Here is a 15,690-nt window from a genome sequence, read left to right as displayed (position 1 = left end):
TGAAACTCCAGTGCAACCCTGATTTTTTTTTATTTCCTCACTGCTATGAGTTTGAGCAAATACTGGTTTATGGGATATAACCTCCATTTTGTGTAGTTTAATGGCTTAGTCTTTGAGTGGTAAAATAAAAGATTAAAGTATATTCCATTATGAGAATCCTGCAAAGATTTATGTAAATGACATTTATGTAGGTGCATCTTCGCTGTTCCTTGTATTCTCACCATTGCCCTGCTTACTCTCTTGCTTGACCTCTATAAATACAAAAACTTGTCTAGATGTGCACATATGCTCATGTAGCTTTTGTTTTCCATCCCTATCTTGAACCTCTTATATGTGTTGTGTAAGGTGTCCTTACTAAGATGTCCTTGTTTTGTAAGTAGGCCTGTCACATTCTGATACCTAGATGAGACTTCCCCCTGGTATTGGTATTTGTTTAGCTGGAGGCGAATTTTATTAGTTTCATTTCCTCTGGTATCCACCGAGCCCTATCATTGGCATAGGAACTCAGTTCCTTGGGGTAACTTTGGTGTGGTCAGCTCTTTGCCTTATGACCTTCCCAGAGATTTTAAGTGTTCATGATTCTACTCCTTGAAGCTTAAGACCACCACTGGAATGTTTCCATTCTAGGCAACAAAGCAAGCCAGTGCACAAGCATCTTGAGAGAAATCCGGTGGAAGAGACCATTACCTAGAACAGGATCTGGTCAATCAGTGGAGTGGAGTATAAGCTATACTTTTAATGATCATTTAAAAAATATAGGAACTCTGGGACGCCTGGGTGGCTCAGTGGTTGGGCATCTGCCTTCGGCTCGGGGCATGATCCTGGAGTCCTGGGATTGGGTCCCATGTCGGGCTCCCTGCGTGGGGCCTGCTTTTCCCTCTGCTTGTGTCTTTGCTTTTCTCTCTCCATGTGTCTCTCATGAATAAATAAAATCTTTTAATATATATATATATATATATATATATGAAATCTGGGGTCCAGTTTGAATTTGAGGTCTTTGAATTCAGGCAAGATTTAAATTTAAGACATTCCAAATTGATTACTTAGTTAGCTATATTAAAAATAGCTAAGTTTTTCTGATTGCTGTTAGATGTATCAGTGTAAAATTATTTAATCCTCATAATGACAGATGTGTTATTGCCACCCTGTTTTATAGGTGATGCAGATGAAATACAGGCATTTGGTAATTTTCCCAAGGTCACATAGTAAGTGGCCAATATTTCCAGTCATCTCTGATTCCAGAGCTTATTTTCATTGTACTTTTAGCCCTGCTCCTGTATGGTTCCTAATTGATTTTTTTAAGTCATTTATCTCAAGCCCTAGACGAGATTGCTTTATAAGGTCTAATTTCTTAGAATAAACATAGGTTTTAGCTAGTTTTCCTTGGCAAACTTTTAAGGGCAGATCTGAGGAATAAAGGTTATATGTTATAAATTCAGTAAATCCCTGTGGGCATTACCAAATAAACCTAAGTACTCTTCATACCAACGTTTTCATTTCCAAAGTTTTAGAAGGATGGAATACATTTTGGGAATCTTTAAAGTTAATAGTCCTCTCAGCCCCTTATTACATGTGCTCTTGGCCCCAGTTTTTACTCAATTTGAAATGTGAAATGACTAGAAAAGATGGCAGCTTTTTAAAAAGTATGCCAACTAGCCCCCTGGCATCCAAATACATGCCCTGTGCCCTTTAAAGTTGCCTTGGGCAGCCATAGGTATTCTAAGAATGCTGTCATTGCTCAGAAGATACTTGAAGCTTGTTTAAAATTCCTTTCAGGAACAATTTTATAAACTGAGAGAAGCAATTTCTTCACATTATTTGCCATATTGAGACAAATCTTGGCTTTCCAAGAATTACCTTTTCAATGATTGGAGATGCCACCTTTAAGCAAATTCAGAAGAATCTACTATGTGCTCTAAAGGCAGTCACAAAAGAAAGGCATTTCAAATAATAGGTACAGTAAGTAGTATTTAGAATAGGTAAATAGCTGCTGAGGTGAGTACTTTGAAGTGATTATCACTCATTCAACACGTAAAGCACAGGAGAAAGGTCTAATCCCTACTCACAAGGAGCAGGACTTTCAGTGGGGAGACGTGTAAATAGTTAATATTAAAAACCTTAAAAGATAGATATGCTGTAAATGTTCCATCCCCTTTCAAATGGTATTTGAGAGGAGTGGTGAAGAGTTATGGGGTGAAAAATGGGCTCATCTGAACTTAGAGTTTTGTCAGCTAATAGGTAATGTGTGTTTCACTGTTACATTCTAAGTATTGTGCTGGTCTAAGATTTCTTGGTTTTGGCAGGATGGGGACCTAAAGCCTCTGAAATACTGCCGAGTTTATCAATGGACAGTGTTGGTGACTGTAATGTACCTACTTTTTAAATTCACACTTGTTCCCTGTCTACACCAAATGTTCTAGAATAGCACTGTTTAGTAGGAGGATAATGCAAGTGATAAGTAATTTTAACTTTTCTAGCAGCTGCAGTACAAAAGATAAAAAGCTAGAGGCTAACTTAATAATTTGATTTAACACAATAAGGTCAAAATATTTTAACATGTTGAATTAATAGAGAAAATAATTGAGATTTACATTTTTTCAAATTGAATCTTCAAAATCTGGTATATTACACTTAGAGTATGTCTCATTTTGAATAAGGCATATTTCTAAATGTTCAATAGAAACAAGTAGCTAGCAGCCTCCATATTGGACAGTGCAGTTCTAGAATATGGAAGAGAATGGTTACAGTAAGTAGGGTGCAACTGGTGATGGATTTTTTAAGTTCACCTGTAGATATGCAGTCTTACCTGCTCACCTACACCACCCTACAACTAAATGGACATCATTTTTTAATAGTGTGTTAAAGCTGTAGTTTGAGTGTCCCAGGTGCCTTGGTGGCTCAGTCGGTTGTGTCCGAATCTTGGTTTCAGCCCAGGTCATGATTTCCTGGGTTGTGAGATGCTCCCCACCCCCACACTGGGCTCCATGCTCAGCAGGGAGTCTTCTTGAAGATTCTCCCTCCACCCCTCCTCCCACTCACTTGTGTGTGTGCTCTCTCCCAAAAAAATAAATTTTTTATTTTAAAAAGGTGTCTATCCAGGCTTACAAAGCTACCATCATTCCCTCCTTTTGAGGTTAATGTACTCCCTACCAAAGCTTCAAATCTAACCGTTAAGAATTAGCAAAAGACCTCAGCCAGTTGAAGAACCAATGATTAAAAATTAAGGAAGCTCATCACAACTTCAGCATTATGTAGCAGCCAATAAATAGTGGTTGTCACATTTATCGCAGGAACAAGCACCCAAAATTTTATGTGGATTTTCCTAGTTCTGTTATGTTAAAATAATAAGTAATTTACAAGCAGTTGCCCTATCATCTGAAATCACTGCATTTGAATATTTTTGGCACTTGTTAGAAACAGCTAACCTGGATTTATGTTTCCACTTTAGATAGTGATATATTGTGTTTAAATGACTGAGTGGAAGAGGAAAAGCTGACATGAGAATAGAGGCTACAAAATCAGACTTCAGCCCAAGTGAAAGCACGTATTTCTTGTTACCAAGTCTTTCTGATGCATTGCTGAAAAGTTTGTTTGGTTCAACAACATGGAATGAAAAATTAATTCCTGTGAAAAAAGAGCCTTTGGAGTTGAGGTTTGGGGAAAAGCTAATTTATTTGGGTTGGCTTTACTTCTATTTTCTGTGTGAATATAATGTAACATTTTCTGTGGCCTTTTTATTTGGGAATCTGTTACTTTTTAAAGATCTGAGGTCAAAATCACCTTGAAAAAAAGCTGGAAAAGCCTTCATTCTTTCTCTCCATCCTACCCCAAGGTGTTTCCTTCAGCCCATACTACTGGTACCTTTTAAGTTACCTGCCCAGAATATGTTAACTAGGCCTGGCTTAGGCCTTATTTCCTGTTTAAAATGCCAGTTTATAAACGTAAGCCTAGAAACTTGAGTGGGCTAGATTCCTGACTGAGATTTTTGTGGATGACAAAATGGTCTGATGTGATTGTGCCTAAGATGGAATAGGGTGGTTGGAGAAGATCTTACGAGGCGATGACACAAGCTGAGACCTGAATGTATAGGAAGCAGAACATTCCAGCCCCAGGAAATGAGCCCAGGTCATTATTTAGAGAGAGGAAAAAGGAGCAATGTTGAAGAGGGGGGAGAAGAAATGAGTCAGGGGCCGGTCTGTGAGGGTTTTATAGTCTAGAGAAGGAAGATGGGATTTGATCCTGAGATAGAAGCTGTTGGAGTCCCGATCACAAAAGTGAAGGGTTCTGCCTTAAATATCTACTAAGTGGTAAAATCAGAGCTACAAAACAGATCAAACTCTAGGGCTGCTGCATGTTCCACAGAGGACTGTCCATTCCCTCCCCCTTTTCCTTCCACAACTGGAAATGCAGGGAAGCTGGGTCTGCAGTACCCAGTGGAGATGGCTCTGCAGTGCTCTAAGCTTTTGACTTCTCTTTCTAGGTTTCCTTGTTTTCCTAAGAAATTTGGTTTGTGAGATGCATATAAACAGCAAGGTAACTCTTTTTTTAAAAAAAATATTTTATTTATTCATGAGAGACACAGAGAGGCAGAGACACAGGCAGAAGGAGAAACAGGCTCCATGCAGGGAGCCCGACGTGGGACTCGATCCCAGGTCTCCAGGATCACACCCTGGGCGGCAGGCGGTGCTAAACCACTGCGCCACCGGGGCTGCCCGCAAGGTAGCTCTTTATGTTATTTTACTGTAATCCAATTTGATTTTTCTGCCATCTATGAGAAATCCTCAGATAATGGGGACCTAATGCAACAAATAAGATGGAACTAGCTTCTCACTGATAACTGGGCCAGCATTGCTCTGTTTTTCTTGGCTAATAACTGTAGGAGGCAGGGTTGCCCATATAATGAGCCAAAGGGATAGCTGTTTTTAATTTTTTAAAGAGGGGATTACTAAAATCCTCATTGGATGTCTCTAGGTGACTTCTTGTCCGTGATTTTACCGATAGGTAGACTAAATTCAACAAACTTGGATGAATCTCGTAAATTTAACATACATTTGTGGATGAGCTAATATGCTATGGCATTTTATGATTGACAGTCACCCTGTTCAGTTGCCTGCATCTAGGCAGGTCTACATTCAAACCATCCTGAGAAAGAATTGGTAGCTGAAAAAAATGGTAAGTCCAGATTGAATGTTTCTAGTTGTTTAGGTGTTATGAGAACCTAACCTAACCATGCAGTAGGGGTACCAACCTTGGTGTCAATGTTCCCAGTTCATCTTCTGGATTTCAGATACAAGAGCAAATGGCCAAATAAATTAGGGCCAAAGGAAAGGCAGTTAAGGACATATGAATCAGGACAGGGTGCATGGGAACTGGCTTTTCTGCTTGTTATGATGGCAAATATTGCTTCCCTAGTCCAGGAGATAGGTCCATGTTGCAGTCCTACCTCATCCCTCTGCTATGCCACCACTAACTGTTGGGATGGGCCTGGTGGTAATTTCATAGCCACATTCCCTCTGTATCTCCAGCCCTGAGATTTTCAGGGCTGCAGGTGAGTACACATGGAGCTGACTCATTTGCAGAGATCCTCTCAGGCTGAGCAACAAGTTTTGAGAAGAGGCCCTAGTTGAATGGGTGTGGAAATTAAGTTACTATGTTACTAAGTTATTATGACAAAGGACTCTGCAAATAGCATATTTGATATGGATCCTACTCTTGTATAAGACACTTGCCTGGGAAAGTTAACTCTAAGCTTCCCCACCCTCCCCCTGAACCTTCCCTCTATCTTTGCTCCTTCAAAAGAATCTATTCACCTGTAGATCCAATTGAATTATTAGAATTGTGTCTGGATAAGGACACATGGCCCCAGGAACTTTGTTTAAGAGGCAATATAAGGTCCAGGGCTTTAACAATAATGAGCAACAATGATTCTATTAAGCAAATAGCCCATCAGGTAATTTGGAGACCTAAAGATGCAGTGAAAAGAATATAGGTTTAAAAAAAAAGAATATAGGTTTAAGAGCCCATCAGACTTAAATTCATAATGTCTCCTACAAGCTGTGTGGTTTTAAATGATACTTCTCAGAGCCACAGTTTTCCTTTTTGCAAAGCAGGGATAATTATGCCTACTTTGTTAGAAGCTTAGAGATAAAAAAAAAAAAGAAGCTTAGAGATCACATAGGTAAATTCTCTAGCACTTCAGTGGGAGAGACATTTAGAAAAAAATCTTAATTTTGGGGTGGCCTGGGTGGCTCAGTGGTTTAGCGCCGCCTTCAGCCCAGGGCCTGATCCTGGAGACCCGGGATCGAGTCCCACGTCGGGCTCCCTGCATGGAGCCTGCTTCTCCCTCTGCCTGTGTCTCTGCCTCTCTCTCTCTCTCTCTCTCTCTGTGTGTGTGTGTCTGTGTCTGTCATGAATAAATAAATAAAATCTTTAAAAAAATCTTAGTTTTGTTGACTGGATGGAACTGGAGGGTATTATGTTGAGTGAAGTAAGTCAATCGGGAAGACAGTCATTATATGGTTTCACTCATACAGGGAATATAAAAAATAGTGAAAGGGATTATAAGGGAAAGGAGGGGAACTGAGTGGGAAAAATCAGAGAGGGTGACAACATGAGAGACTCCTAACTCTGGGAAATGAACAAGGGGTAGTGGAAGGGGAGGTGGGCGTGGGAATGGGGTGACTGGGTGACAGGCACTGAGGGGGACACTTGAGGGGATGAGCACTGGGTATTATATGTTGGCAAATCGAGCTCCAATAAAAAATATACCAAAAAAATCTTATTTATTCATTCACGAAAGACATAGGGAGAAGCAGGCTCCCCACAGGGAGCCCGACATGGGACTTGATCCCGGATCCCAGGATCACACCCTGAGCCAAAAGTAGACGCTCAACTGCTGAGCCACCCAGGTGTTCCGGGAGAGACATTCTATTTAAGATATTAGTAAAAGAGGAAAGCAGTATTCCCCGGTATGGAGGAGGTGGCTGAACCATCCTCCAATGGCTGTGAAGTCTGTATCTGTATATCTGATTTTGAGACATCTAAAGGATATTGAGCATGTAATTTGGGAAACCAGCTTCAATAAATACAAGTGCATCTGAACAATGTTCTTTGGATGTCCAAGAAAGCCTACTAGGTGTGTATGAAGGAGACAGGCAGGGTGACAGACACAGTTGTTCTAGAATAAGATGTGATCTGTCCATTGTGAGAGAGTTTAAAAAAATATAAAAGCTCATGTAACAGGTCCCTACTTTACCAGGTGAACTAGGATCACGCATAATTGCCTGTGAAACAACAAATCAAATCAATGGCTGAAGATTTGTTGCTATGACAACCTTATTTATTTTCTTTTTGCTCAGCATATAGCCATCGTTTAGAGGCTACAACCATAGCTAGATAGGCAAGTAATTAGACATACCGGGTGCAAAAAATACCCCAAACCCCAAAACAAAATAAAATCTAAACACACACACAAAAACTGTTAAGATAAATGCCAAAAGAAGCATCTTACAATGGTTCTTTCAAAACTTGCATGTGGGGGCACCTGGGTGGCTCAGTGGTTGAGCACCTGCCTTTGGCTCAGGTTGTGATTCCCGGGTCCTGGGATTGAGTTCCGCATCGAGCTCCCTGCAGGGAGCCTGCTTCTCCCTCTGCCTATGTCTCTGTCTCTCTCTGTGTCTCTCATGAATAAATAAATAAAATCTTTTTAAAAACTTGCATGTGGCTCAACAAAGATTCCACACATGCTGAGTGATGCTAAAACAAAACAGCCCACCTTTGATAGAGTTGAAAAATATGGAGAAGGAAAAGAAATGTGGAAAATATGTGTCTGAGGCCCAGGGAAAGCTTTTGTCAGAAACCAATGACTCTCAGAATCTTACCTAGAATTTTTCTGTTTCCCTTTCTCTTATAATTTGGGGTCCCTTAGGAATAGCAGCCTTCAAGTATCCCTTAGCAACATTTTAGACACTTTATCCAGCAGCCTTCTGTTTGTAATCAGCATCCCCAGGTCTGAGTTGAACTGAGATTTTTCCTTTGTTCTTCTGAAAGGAGTGAACAGACTGCAAAAAGATGGCTGAGACAATTCATCTAGAGGGAATCCCTCCTTGCATTACCCTATCCATCACAGAAAGCCCTGATGCTTTCCTCTTGCTCAGGGCTGTTCAGGGTTTCAAATGCCTGAGATAATTGCTCAGAGAAAAAAGGACTATTGAATTCTTCATTCTTCTCTAGTTAACACTGATTTTATCCAGCCACATGGTATTGTTCCTTTATGTAAAAATTGTTTATCTTCCTATTAGAGAAGAAATTTCCTCATGGTTTTAACTATTCTCCACACCCTGACAACTCATGAATCTGTATCTCTAGGCCTGACCTCTCCCTGGAACTTTAGTCTCCCAGTTGTTTGCAGGACATCTCAACCTGGATATTTTACAGGCACTTTATTTTTTTTTTAAAGATTTGATTTATTTATTCCTGAGAGACAGAAAGGCAGAGACACAAGGCAGAGGGAGAAGCAGGCTCCATGCAGGGAACCCGATGCAGGACTTGATCCCGGGACTCCAAGATCACGCCCTGGGCCAGAGGCAAGCGCTAAACCGCTGAGCCACCCAGGGATCCCCTACAGGCACTTTAGACTTATGGAATATCCTCCCCCTATTTCAGTAGGTGGCACCATGTAGTAATTGGCGGTGGACTTGAACTGCTAGGCCTAGACAATGATTGGGCCATTTCTCAACAGAAAAGATTGTGAAGGAGGCAAGAAGCTCCTAAGAAATCTTGAGCATGATTGAGCCAGATCCTAAGGATTAATGTAAAGAGGAATAAAGATTAGAAAATCTACCTTGGCAATGTACATTTAAGTGTATGGCTGCCAAATAAAAGGTTAAGCCATCTAGAGGGAAAATACCAGGAGGCAGGAAGACTCCTGACCCGCAAGAAGAACTAAAAGAACTTTGGCATAAGAGAATGTGGTGTAAATGTGGACAAGTTGATGCTGAAAAGTACACTGGTAAGAGTTCATGAGTTTTGAGTGGTTAGGTTTCAGGTTAGGTTTCAGTAATAAAAGTTGCAGAGTCTCAGTGCTGCACTGACAGTTGTGAAACATTGGGCCAGTTACCTGTCCTTTTGGCATCTCAGTTTCCTTATTTGTAAAATAAGGGATTTGGACTAATTTTTCCAAGATAATTAAAATTTTAGCCTTTTATTTTGAAATAATTATAAATCGACAGGAAATTGGAAAGATAAAAGAGGGACTGTATGTCCTTCTTCCAGTTTCCCCCATTTACTACATCTTAGGTAACTAATAGTACAATATCAAACCAATAGTACAATATCAAAACCATCAATACAATTTGTATTGGTACATGCATGTGTAGTTCTATGCCATTGTATCACATGTAGATCCATATAACCACCACAACTATCAAGATATAGAACTATTCCACCACCCCAAAGACCTCTCTTATGCTACCAATTTATATTCACACCTGGTCCCCCCACACTACCACCTGGCAATCACTAATCTCTTCTTCATCTCTATAATTTTGTTATTTAGAGAATGTTATATAAATGGAATCACATAGTATGTGACCTTGTAAAATTGGCTTTTGTCATTCAGCATAATACCCTTGAGATCCTTCCAGGTTGTTGCATGTATCTGTAGTTCATTTCTTTTTATTGCTGAGTAAGTATTTATTGTATGGATGTACCATAGTTTAACTACTCATCTATTGTAGGACATTTGGGTTGCTTTCAGATTTGGGCTTTACAAATAATGCTGTGAACAATTGTGTAGAGATTTTGTGTGACATAGGCTTTCATTTCTCAGGGATAAGTGCCCAGGAGTGTAATTGTGTCTCATGGTAAATGTATAATTAGCTGTTAAAAGAAACTGCCAACTTATTTTCTTATTTTCTAATGTACCATGTTACATTCCCATAGCAATGTATGAGAGATTTATTTTCTCCACATCCTTCCGGCTTTTGACATTGTCACCATTTATTAAAGCTGTTCTGATAAACCTATAATGATATCTCATTGTGATCATAGTTTGCATTTCCCTAATGCAAGCAACGTTAAACATCTTTTCATGTGATTATTTGCCATATATATATATATAAAATACATATATCTCCTCTTTGGTGAAATGCTTCTTCATATATTTTGTCTGTTTTCTAAGTGGATTGCTTGGGTTTTTTCTGTTGAGTTTAATTTATATAGTCTGGACATCAGTCCTTTGTTAGATGCCTGGTTTGTAAATATTTTCACCCAGCATGTAACTTGTTTCATCCTATTAAGACTCTTTTGCCCAGCAAAGTTTTTAGTTTTGATAACATCCAATTTATTTATTGATTTTTCCCCACTATGGATTGCGTTTTTGATGTTATGTCTAAGAAATTCCTCTCTTAGCCCTGAGTTCTACAGATTTTCTCCTGTTTTCTTCTAAAAGTGTTACAGTTTTACATTTAAGTGTATGATCCATTTTGAGTTTTTTCCTTTTTGCTTATAAATATCCAATCATTCCAACACTATTTTCCAAAAGATTATAATTTCTCCCTTAAATTGCTTTTGTACTTTTGTAAAAAATCAGTTGATTATACTTGCATGGGACTATGTCAAGGGTCTCTATTCTGTTCCATTGTTCTATATACCTATCTCTCTACCAATACCACAGTCTTGATTACTATAGCTATATAAGTCTTGAAATCAATTGGAGTGATTCCTCTCACTTTACTCTTCTTGGTAAAAATTGTTTCAGTTATTCTAATTCCTTTATCTTTCTGATATAACTTTTAGAATAATCTTATCCATATTTACAAAAAAAATCTGGTTAGGACTTTGATAGGAACTGAATTAAAACTGTATCAGTTTGGGGGAAATAGACATCTTTACCATGTTGAGCCTTCATGAACACAGAATGTCTTTCCACTTAATTTAGATCTTTCTTGGTTTCTTTCACCAGCACTTTGGCATTGTTAGCATACAGATATAGTACATGATTGTTTAGGTATATACCTAGGTATTTCTTTTTCTTTTTGGTAATGATTATAAATGTTACTGTGCTTTCAACTTCAGTTTCTTCATGTTCATTGATAGTATATAGAAGTGTGTTTCATTTTTGTGCATTGATCTTGTATAATGTAATGTTGCTTTATAAAATTTTTGTAGATTCCTTGGGATTTTCTATGTAGACAATTCTGGCATCTGCAAATAGAGACAGTTTTATTTCTTCCCTTCCAATCTGTATTTGGCTTAGCTTATTGCAGTGACTATAATTTCCATTAAGATTTTAAATAAGAGTGGTGAGAATGGGCTTCTTTGCCTTGTTCCTTAGCTTATTTTATTTCTTTTCCTTAGCTTATTGCAGTGGCTATAATTTCCATTAAGATTTTAAATAAGAGTGGTGAGAATGGGCTTCTTTGCCTTGTTCCTGATCTTAGCAGGAAAACATAGTATTTTCCCATAAAGTATGACATTAGAGGGACACCTGGGTGGTTCAGTGGTTGGGGTCTGCTTTTGGCTCAGGTCTTGATTCCAGGGATCAAGTCCCACATCGGGCTCCTCATAAGGAGTCTGCATCTCCCTCTGTCTATGTCTCTGCCTCTCTCTGTGTCTCTCATGAATAGATAAACAAAATCTTTTTTTAAAAAGTATGACATTAGATGTAGATGTTACTCAGTTGATAAATGAGTATTAGTTTTTGTCAAATGTTTTTTCTTCTTTTTAAAGATTTTATTTATTTATTCATGAGAGACACCGAGAGAGAGGCAGAGACACAGGCAGAGGGAGAAGCAGGCTCCATGCGGGAAGCCCAATGTGGGACTCGATCCCAGGACTCTGGGATCATGCCCTGAGCCAAAGGCAGATGCTCAACCACTGAGCCACCCAGGCGTCCCTCAAATGTTTTTTCTGCATCAGTTGATAGGATATAGGATTTTTCATCTTTAACTTGCTGATATGATACATTACATTGATGGAATTTTGAATATCAAAAGTCTCACATACCTGGAATTAATCTCATCTTGGCATGATGCATAATTCTTTATACATTTTTTTATTTTTTATTTTTTTAAGATTTTATTTATTTTTCATGAGAGGCAGAGACACAGGCAGAGGGAGAAGCAGGCTCCCCACAAGGAGCCCGACGTGGGACTCGATCCTGGACCCTGGGCTCAGGCCCTGGGCCAAAGGCAGATGCTCAACCGCTGAGCCACCCAGGCATCCCTAATTCTTTATACATTAATGGTTTTGGTTCATTAATATTTTTGAGGCATTTTGTGTCTATATTCATAAGGGATATTGGTCTATAATTTTCGTTTTCTTTTCCTGTTGTATTGTCTTTGGTTTTAATGTCAGGGTAATGCTGGCCTTTAGAATCAATTGGGAAGTGTTTCTTTATCTTAAGTTTCCTGGAACAGATTATATAAAATTGCTGTTAATTCTTCTTTGGAAGAATGTTTGGTAAAATCTTCCAGTGAATCCATATAGGCTTTTCTTTGGGGGAAGTTTTAAATTAAAAATTCAATTTCTTTAGTGGTTATAGGACTATTCATGTAATATGTTTCCTCTTGGTTGGGTTCTTGTAGTTTGTGAATTTTGATGAATTTGTCCAATTTTTTATCTCTAGTTATTAAAATTTATCAGCTGTGGGACCTTGAGCAAATAAACTCAAAGCAAACAGGAAAGTAAACAATAAAAGGCAGAAATCAATAAAATCGAATATAGGAAAACAATAGAGAGTATCAGTGAAACAAAAAGTTCTCTGAAAAAATCAGTAATATTTGTAAACCTCTAATAAGACTGCATAAAAAGAAGATTCAAACCACCAATATCTGGTATGAAATAGGAGATAACATTACAGATCCTGCAGCCATTAACAAGAAAATAAGAGAATACTATGAACAACTTTATAGTCATAACTTTAATAAGGAAAATCTGTTGTATTTACTCATATTTCTACTGTTTTAATTGTACTTTCTTCTTTTCTGATGCTCCAAGATTCCTTATTTTGTCATTTCTTTACTGTTTGTAGAACTTCCTTTAGCCATTCTTTTAGGGCAACAAATTCTCTTAGTTTTCCACCATCTGAGAATGTCTTGATTTCCTCTGTTCCTCAAGGATATTTTTGCTGAATATATAATTCTGAGATAACAATTCTTTTCTTTCAGTACTTGAAAAAAATTGTGACTTCTTCCTTCTCCCCTCCATGGTTTCTGAGGAGAAATCAATTATCATTCTAATTGTTTTTTTTTTCTATAATTAAGGTGTCATTTCTCTTTCACTGCTTTAAGGATCTTTTTTGTCATTATTTCTTTGAATACTTTCTCAGCCACACCTTCTTTCTTTTCTTCTTCTGGTACTCTGATGACATGAATATTAAGTTTTTTTCTGTGGTAATCCCACAGTTCCCTAGGGGTGTGTTAATTTTTTTCAGTTTATTTCCTTTCTCTTGTTTATTTTTTTTTTAGTAGGCTCCATAAATAGGGAGCTTGAACTCACAACCCTGAGATCAAGAGTTGCATGCTCTTTAAGTTGGCAAGCAAAAATAAATAAATAATTAAATAAATGTTCCCACTGTGGCTGACTTCAAAAAAAAAAAAAAAAAAGAGTTGCATGCTCTACCTACTGAGCCAGCCAGGCACCCCCCCCCCCTTCTCTTATTTACATGAGATAATTTATATTGGCCTCTTTTTCAAGTTCTCTGATACTTTCCTCTTTCTTCTTCATTCTGTTGTGGAGCCTATCCACTGAATTTGTTGTTTTAATCTCAATTACTGTATTTATTTTATTTTTTTTTCAATTACTGTATTTATAGTTCCAAACTTCCATTTGGTCTCACTTTATAGCTTCTTTTTATTTATTGAGACTTTCTAATTCTTGGATTATTTCAAGCATGTTCATAAATACTCACTGAAGCATTTTTATGATAACTGCTTTAAGCTCCGTGTCAGATAATGCTAACATCTGTGCCATCTCATTATCATCATTATTTTTTTACTCAAATTGATATTTTCTTGGGTCTGGTATGATGTTCTTGTGTCATGAATTTTTTATTGAAACCTGGACATTTTTAGTAGTATGTAATGAAACTGTGGGGTTTTAAAAAAATCTATTTTAGCAGACCTCCTCTGACAGCATGCCAGTGGAAGAAAGGGTACACTACCTCATTACTGTCAAGTTAAGGTTCCCCACTGGGCCACTACTGACACCCCAGTGTTGAACAGCTCCTCGTTACTGCTATGTGGGGGTGGGAGTTCAGGCATACCACTAGATTTCTTCTGATACTACTGGGGATGCAAGGGACATGTGTTTCTGTCTGGCTGGGGTGAAAGTCTGAGCTCCATACTTAGCCTACTTTGACACTACCATGGTGATGAATGGGAGAGAGGTTATTTGCTACAGCATGATGAAAGTGGGAATCCAGGCTCTCCACTTTGCCTTTGCTGGCTGGGGTGGTGCTGGGACCATGGTTTTTTCCATGGTGTTTGACTGAAATAGAATGGTTATTAAGGAGAAGTTTTCTATCTTTCTAGGCTGACCCTTTCATGATTCTTTGGCTAGAGAGGGAAATATTTTCATTGGCTTTTTATGTCAGTTCCCATTGGTATGTTTGGGTTTCTGGCTTCTCCAGCACCACATTTGGGATACATAGGCAAAAAAGAAACTCACCTCAAGTGAGTCACCCCTCAGGTTCTGAGGTTCCTAGCTGGTCTGACTTATCTCCACCTTTCAGAGTCTTATTATATTTGTTTTATATATAATATTCAGCATTTTTATCTGTTGTTCATAGGAGAAATAGGGAAAAATCAGTCCCAGAAATTTCAGTGGACTTTGAGGTAACTCTGAATTCCTTAAAGGAGTCACACTGTATTCTGTGTGTATTACTGGATCTGAAGCTCTCCACTGTTTTAATCCTGACCTTCTTTGGATCTTTGATTTCCTTCTGGTATGACAGCCCCTAATTATATTGACCAATGATTGTGAAGAAAGAACTTAGTTGACTAGAAGAAGATTTAAGGTAAGCTTGTTTGTAGCCCCTGTGCTCTGTCAACATAATATTTAAAGTACTCCTGGAGTTCACTAGTTATAACTATTTACAGAGCTAATGAACTAGAACTAGCTTTGCCTAGAACTTGACTTTCCCTGAAAGTGGCTGTCCTTGCCTTCCAGGCCCAGCCTGGTTGACAGATGAGTCCTAACCTTGGAGGGACCTGGCTTGGATTCTTGAAGCTGTTCAGCATTCAGGAAGGTGTCCTGGCTTAGGTGAGGACTTATTGGGATCAGGAAATTTAGAGCCTACCAAACAATGTGGTACCAAGTGCTGGGGGCTGCTAGATGACTAAGCTCCCTTGCAGATAAAAGGAATATCTTACCTGGGGGCGGGGAAGTGAGGAGGAAGGTAATGGCCATGATTACTGAGAGTTATATACAGAACAAATCCACCTCACTGAGGTGTGTGGGCAGAAGTTTAGGAATGTTCTCCACTTTTCCTTTCCACAGGTGCTGCCTTAGGAGTTTCCCTACCTTTAATTGCATGGTATTTGCTACTTTTTCCCATCCCCTCTCTGAGGCTTAGCAAAGCACTGGATGTCTAAAAAAGAGGGGCACTTTGAGCTAGCAATGTTGACCACTTAGACACACAAATCCTTTCCCATAAAAGCAGGGCCCCCCAGGAACTGTTCTCTCCCC

The sequence above is a fragment of the Canis lupus genome, chromosome X, assembly GCF_011100685.1.
Source record: "Canis lupus familiaris isolate Mischka breed German Shepherd chromosome X, alternate assembly UU_Cfam_GSD_1.0, whole genome shotgun sequence".
In the NCBI taxonomy this organism is placed as follows: Eukaryota; Metazoa; Chordata; class Mammalia; order Carnivora; family Canidae; genus Canis; species Canis lupus.
The sequence above is the reverse complement of the archived record's forward strand: the minus strand, read 5'-3'. Positions refer to the sequence as shown.